The 7394-nt window shown below is 35.3% G+C and overlaps 1 long non-coding RNA gene across 1 annotated transcript; it reads left to right on the top strand.

Moving 5' to 3' along the window:
• The first annotated feature begins 2023 nt into the window (after positions 1-2023).
• Positions 2024-5284, top strand: LOC136984608 (uncharacterized). Its single transcript, XR_010882213.1, has 2 exons — positions 2024-2185; positions 5019-5284. It is a non-coding gene; the product is annotated as an uncharacterized lncRNA (long non-coding RNA).
• Positions 5285-7394: the final 2110 nt, after the last annotated feature.

Below are 7394 nucleotides of genomic sequence, written 5' to 3'. Positions count from 1 at the left end.
ACCTTTCTGACCTCACGGACCATAAACTCACAATTTTAAATCCCGCGGACCACTATCATAAAGATTTTTAAACGATACAAAATCTGTACTATAATAATGATCATAAAAGTTCAATTTTACTCTATTAATATGAAACTCGCGTGTTTAATTATAACAAATTAACGCAAGCCTAAAGTCCATTGCTGCTTGTTTAAAATAAGTTCATGGATTCTTAGCGATTTTCCACGAAAGACGACTATCGCACTCACAATATTGTTTATTGTTCATTATTTATTGATAGCAGTCACTTCGTATGTGGTTTTAGATTCGAATAAAAACCCCAACGAGTGAAAAAAAGCAACTAAGCATTTTGCATTTCTTTCGTAATACAGAGTGAACATAAAGTCTCTATACATTTCTGTGAAAACGCAAATTTATTAAACATCTACCATACACACTGCAACATGTATCACATTAGGACCACAAATCAGTACATCTCTATGTGATTGCCCTCCAAGTCTAGGCACAGCCGCCAGCGTTCTTCCACAGACTGAAACACGCTGTTCAACATAGCTGGTGAAATTTTTTCGCCACTGCGTCTGTAATTCGTTGTTTCAAGTGCGGTATGCTGTTGATCTTCACCCGGTACACCTGCGACTTGATAAACCCCCATGCAAAGAAATCTAAGGGAGTCAGGTCTGGTGAGCGAGGGGCCCGCAGTCTTTGTGAACGATGACCAATCCATCTACTAGGGAAAGTTTTATTCAGGTAATCACGGACATCCGATGCAAAATGGGGTGTACCGCAAAAGTGAATGTGTGGTTAGGGATCAAGAAGACCAGGGTCTATGGACCGTTTATGTTTGCAGAGACAACAGTTACCGAACACACATACCGCGACATGTTGAAACAATTTTTGGAGCTACGGTTGCTACAAGATGGGATTAAGGACTCAGTTGTTTTTCAGCAGGATGGGGCACCACTCCATTTTGCATCGGATGTCCGTGATTACCTGAATAAAACATTTCCTGGTAGATGGATTGGTCATGGTTCACAAAGGCTGTGGGCCCCTCTCTCAACAGACCTGACTCCCTTAGATTTCTTTGCGTGGGGGTTTATCAAGTCGCAGGTGTACCGGGTGAAGATCAACAGCATACCGCACTTGAAACAACGAATTACAGACGCAGTGGCGAAAAAATTTCACCAGCTATGTTGAACAGCGTGTTTCAGTCTGTGGAAGAACGCTGGCGGCTGTGCCTAGACTTGGAGGGCAATCACATAGAGATGTACTGATTTGTGGTCCTAATGTGATACATGTTGCAGTGTATATGGTAGATGTTTAATAAATTTGCGTTTTCACAGAAATGTACCTCACATAACCTTCAGTTGATCAATGTCCAAATTTCTCTACGGACCACCAAAATTTTTTCGCGGACCATTGATGGCCCGCGGACCACCGGTTGCCGACCATTGCTCTAGACCAGACTAGACGTTCGCGGTGCCACGGCCTATAACTTTGTTAAATTTCTTCTGATTTTAATTTTTAAGTTATCGACCGTGGCACCGCGAACGTCTAGTCTGGTCTAGAGCAATGGTCGGCAACCGGTGGTCCGCGGGCCATCAATGGTCCGCGAGGAACATACTTTTGCGCCTGGTCAGTGATGCATGAGAATGTAGAAACAATTTTGATACTCTGGACTGTGCTTTTAAACAGATTTTTAGTATAAATACAGTAAACCATTATAACATCATACTCATTAGTTACAATTTTAAAACTTTTATTATAAAATCTGCTTTAGTATTCACTAATACAGAAACTGAAATTGGTGAATACTAATTTCAGTTTCTATACAGCAGATAAGTTTCTATACAGTGGATATATATATATATATTTTTTATATTATATTTATAAAACTGAGGTAATTATATGAATTAGAATTAATAGAATTTAAATAATAATTGTCATCTCTTATCAGTTTAAAATTATTTTTATAAATGGTAATGTATTTGGTTCTTATTTCTAATATTTTAAAAATTTTTTCAGAGAATTTAAATTACTTGAAAAGAATCAAATTCCATAATTGTAGTTATTTAAATGATGAAGGTTTAGAAATGTTAGACCTTGTGAAAGACACATTAGAACACTTGGAAATAACAAGTTGTGGAAATGTTACAAATAAAGGACTGACACCTCTGAAGAATTTAAAGTAAGATTTCTTAAATTTCTATTTTAAACAAATTATAAAGTAAGAGAAAATCATTTAAATTGCATTTTAAATGACTTCTATAACAGTTTTCATCTTAATATCCAATTACATCATTTTAATTTTAGTTATTAAACTTTCATGTTAGGTTTACATTTAAATTTGATATTGTAGCTGTGCAAGCTAACTTCTTTTCATTTAGTAAATAGAAATATTTTAACAAATATATAATATACTAGTTGACCCGGCCAAGCGTTGTTGTGGCTCAAAATGTATCTATTATAAATGTACAACACTTCCCCCGTGGGGGAAATTTCAAAAAAATCCCTTCTTAGTGTACATTCTCTTGACATACCTATTAAAACGCAAAAAACCGCATACAAAATAGTATAAATAGAAGCAGAGTTCTTTACGGTAAGCCTTAATCCTGTCCCTTTCCCCGCTGGGGAATATCGAAAAATCCCTTTTAGTGTATATTCTGTTGACGTAACCTATTAAAACGCAATTAAAAACGCAAAAAAACGCATGCAAAATAGTATAAATAGAAGCCGAGTTCTTCACAGTAAGCCTTAATCCTGTCCCTCTTTCCCCAGTGGGGGGAATTTCGACATGTATATTATATAAAAACACGTGCGTATTCGAATGCAACGTTGTGTCAAAATTTCAAAGGAATCGGTAGGAACAAACGAACGTTATATTTTATTTATATAGATAGATAGAAAATGATCTGGTTTAGTCCGTTCTCACAGAAAAACAATGCCTGACAGAAAAGCAAACTTAGGTCGTCGGAAGTTAGCGCCATCTGTTGGACATAAAAGCCTTAATCCTAGATGTTATCTTTTAATTTATATGAATGTTTAACGGAATAATATATAGCCTATGTCCATCCTGAAGGTCCATTCTAAATATTAGTGAAAGAATTTTTGAAACCGGATGAGTAGTTTTGGAGATTACCTGTTACAACCAAACTTAGTTACCTCTTTATATATATATTATTATATATTTTTTTTTAACTCTTTCCGCCCTGTGGGCACTAAGAGGGCCTCTTTTAGTAGGCCCATTATGGGTTCGGCCAGGCCCACAATGGGGCGACCGGGTGGTGAGGGACGGGGCCCGACATATTCGAACGGACCACTCCCCGAAAAATTCCTGAGGATTATTCGACCCGTTCGGATTCGATCCCGGGTCCCCCAGAGCGGTAGGCTGCCACCTTTGCCGCTCGGCCATCCGGCCGTCTACCTCTCTATATATTAGTATAGATATAGATATAGATTGAATTAGAAATTTGTATATAAATTTTTAAGAATTTTATCCTAAGTATACACTGCTTAATGATGATTATATATTCCCAGAAATACATCATTAAGCAAACTTCGTTGAATGTACGGTACATAGACAAACCTTATGTGGCATAGTTTACGACTCATATAGGCTATACATAACACAATGAGGAATATTTGTGTCTAAATAGATCTAAACATAGACAAGGTATGGGCAGTTATAAATTTTTCAGTTTCATTATAGCGTTATGGGACCTCCATTGTATACATGGTCTGTTGATAATCAAAACACTGCTAAATGGCACATATCTATATTAATTGAAATTATTAACTGAAAACTATTTCATAAATTGCAGCATCATATATATGAGTACATAAATACACTAATCATCAGGGTATAGTCATAAATCAAAAGGTGCCAGGGTGTTAATTAGTACCCCGAGTTTGAATCATCACTGTCTATGGAGACAGTGATGATTCACCATTCATCACCACTCATCACCATATGGAGGTTATCACCATAAAAAAAAAATTATTTTGATGGTGGCACCTTCATTTTTTGATGATTTCTCAAAGAATTGTGTATATGCACAACATACCTTTTGGTGCAATATCTGCAAAATGGCTAAAATATTACAAAAATGACATATATTTGTATTCAGTGCAAAAAACTGTGCAAGAAGTAATTTTCTGTTTTTTTAGTTAAGTCTAAAGACCAACCTATATGTTCAGAAAGTATATGGCTTTTTCCCTGCTTTAAAAAAGTACCAGGGCACAACTACAGTGCTGCCTATAATATTATGTATATTTTATTTATTTATTTTTATATATGAAATTTGGTGGTCTCGAGGACAATATATGCCATCCCCCTACAACGAATACCAATAATAATAACAAAAACTTTAAAAAATTAAAAGCTAGTGGCTTTCTTTCTTCAGTAACACATCACACAAAGAACAGTTGATTTATGAATATTTTATTAAAGGTAATGCATTTTGGGTCTTAGTGACCCCTCTTCAGTCCTTAGAATAGTTGGTTGTCGGTTACAATTGACATGAGAGTATGTTGGGTTATTGACTTGGTAATCAGTTTACTAAACTGACGTTTTAAATAGAAAAACTTGTAAGAATAACTAAACAAAACATTTTATGCGTGTGACATACTGCTCATTTTATCCTTTGTTCACTATGGCTTAGACCAAGCATTATATATAACAAGATTATAAAAAGTAAAGGAAAAGATAAATGAAAAACATATTTTTCATTTTCCAGATCTTAATTAAACAGTAAATTTTCATTTTTTAAACTATTTGTTCGTATAATCAAATTGGATTTTATCAGTAGATTCCTTACTATTAAGTAGTCTACACACGTATAAATTCCGATTTGTAGACCATAAATAATTTAAGCTGTAATTGTTGTTTCCAGAAAAAAAAATATAGCGTACCTTCATTGTTATTTAAATAATGTAAAGATTTTTTAGCGTTAATAATAATTTTATATCAATTTTTCCGTAAGGTAATTAATATATTTTATTATTATTTTTTTTTTAAATAGAAACTTGAAGTATCTGTTGTTGTTCGATCTTCCAGAAATAGTAAACAGAGAAGCTTGTGTGGAAGACTTGAGAAATTCTCTTCCCGGATGCGAAATACACTTTCCTGCGCCAGAAAAGCAATAAAGTGCTAAATTATCGATTAATCTTGCAAGTAGCGCTTAAACATTCTTCGTGAGTTCAAAAGGAAACAAATAAATAATTATTTTTATTATTATTTACTAACTATGATTTGATAATGATTATTCAATAAATTCGATGCAGTCTATTGACTTTTATTCTTCGCGTACACAAACGCATTGTCGTCGTTAACCGTCCGCGATCGACAGTTTGAAATTGCGTCGATAAGGGTCCGGTTTCAAATTCGATCGTTGTGATGTCGAATTTCCTCTCTCACTACCCAGTGTCTCATTCTGTTCCCGGCCAAACCCACGATGGGATCGATTAAAAGGTCCCGTTAGCATTCACAGTGCGTAAAAGTAGAGTCGTTCCATACCAGATCAATCAACTGATCAATAATTTTGATCCTCTGCTGCCACTGATACATTGTTGCAACAACGTGCTACTGTACGTGAGAAAAATGGAAATCTCTTTTTCTCTCAATCCAGCGGGTTTACAACGGATTAATGGGAAAATAGTTACATATCAAATATACCATTATAGAATTCACAAGCAGTTTTGTAAATATAATCGCATTCAGAAAAAAGAAAAGAAAAATCAGTACAGTATCAAGAAGCGCCAGTAACACGGCGTACGCAGCACTTTTTACTAGGATATCATGCTCATTCTGTGATGAAAATTTGGATATAAGCTTATGAAATGTCTGAATTTATATGGGGCCGGGAGGAGGAAGGAGCGCCAATAAAGTGTCGTGCCCCGGACGTCAGTTATGTTCGCTACGCCACTGGCATTAGCTTAGCTAGCCCCAATTATACCGTTACGATAGACTTGACCCGCAACGGGGTCGGTCAGAAGGGGTGAGGAATGGAAAGCCCCCGTAATAAATAGAGGGTGAAGACGGGTAACATTTTACATTGCGCCCATTTGGCTGATATAATTTGTTATACTGCTTCAAATTAATGTAAAAATATCAGTAATTAGACTACACAACAGTATAAAAAATCTATTTCAATTTAAATGCTTGTAATTGTTTATAAAATGTTTATTGTAAATTGTTTATAAACATAAAAATGTTTATAATAAACAACTTTTTAAAAAATTTTCATTAAATGATTATCCCAGGAATATCCTCAGTAAGTGGTACAACTCATGTTTAAACTATATATTTAATGTAAAAAACGAGGTAAAAAATACAACTTATATAAAATTTCCTTATATGATCAAGTTATTTGAAAAATATAAACCACTTTCTAAAGAATTTTCTGTATGTATAGTGGCCAGTCAAAAAAACAAGATGTCCAGTATGATTAACTTTGTGAATAGTGGAGAAAAAAAGGCGCCGGAAGACCAACTAGGAACCGCAGGAGTAGTCTATAGGTTGTCTGGTACCTGTCCAACTCCAAATGTTTACATCGGGGAAACAGGGAAAAAGCTTGAAATAAGGATAAAGGAACACGAAGCGGCGATCAGATTAAGAAGAAAAGAGTCAGCGTTGTTACTACACCGTAATGAATTTAATTGTAATATAAATAATAATAATGTAAAAATATTATATAAAAAAGAAAATTGTACCGAAAGACGAATAATAGAACATTTTTGTATCATCGCACATGTAAATGCTCTGAATTTGAATACCGGCATAGCTGTCGATGCATGCTGGGATAGATTTGCTTGACAAAAGGAATGCAACGATTGATATTTTGATGGTTCCACTGAAGAGGAATGCGTTTGGAATATATTAATTGTAAGAAAGAAAATAGAATAAAACTGGTAATAATGAAAGACTAAGGTCTCTTTTCATCATTGATTCGTCTATTTAAACTCTAACTTAATCCGACTTCGAGGAACGATAAAAGTAGTTTTTACTTGTTTTAAAACTGAAAATAATTATATTTTTAGTATTTTATTGGGCAAGATTCTAGATGTTTATGAGGGGGTCGAAACCTTGACAGGGCGTTAGAGCATATTAATACAAACAAAAAAATTCTAATAAACTATGGGTGTACGGGCGACCCTTCGCGAGATATAGCCCTCGAAAGATGCGCCTACGTCAGTTCCGGCCTCGCTATCGCGATCGGGAGTCGCGTCGCTTGCCGTTAAAATTGCTTTTAGAAGACGTTTCCCCCCTTTTTTACTTCGTTCACGAACTACCATGAATCGATCACTAGTTTAGCACTTGGCGGCGTGTGGTGGCGCCCGTACGAGAGGTCAGTCGGGCCGCCATGTTCGCTGCCATAAGTAACATTTATTTTTCGTCT

This window comes from Centruroides vittatus, unplaced genomic scaffold, assembly GCF_030686945.1.
Source record: "Centruroides vittatus isolate TY-2023 unplaced genomic scaffold, ASM3068694v2 contig_925, whole genome shotgun sequence".
NCBI classification, from domain to species: domain Eukaryota; kingdom Metazoa; phylum Arthropoda; class Arachnida; order Scorpiones; family Buthidae; genus Centruroides; species Centruroides vittatus.
This window is presented reverse-complemented; position numbering and strand designations above follow the sequence as displayed.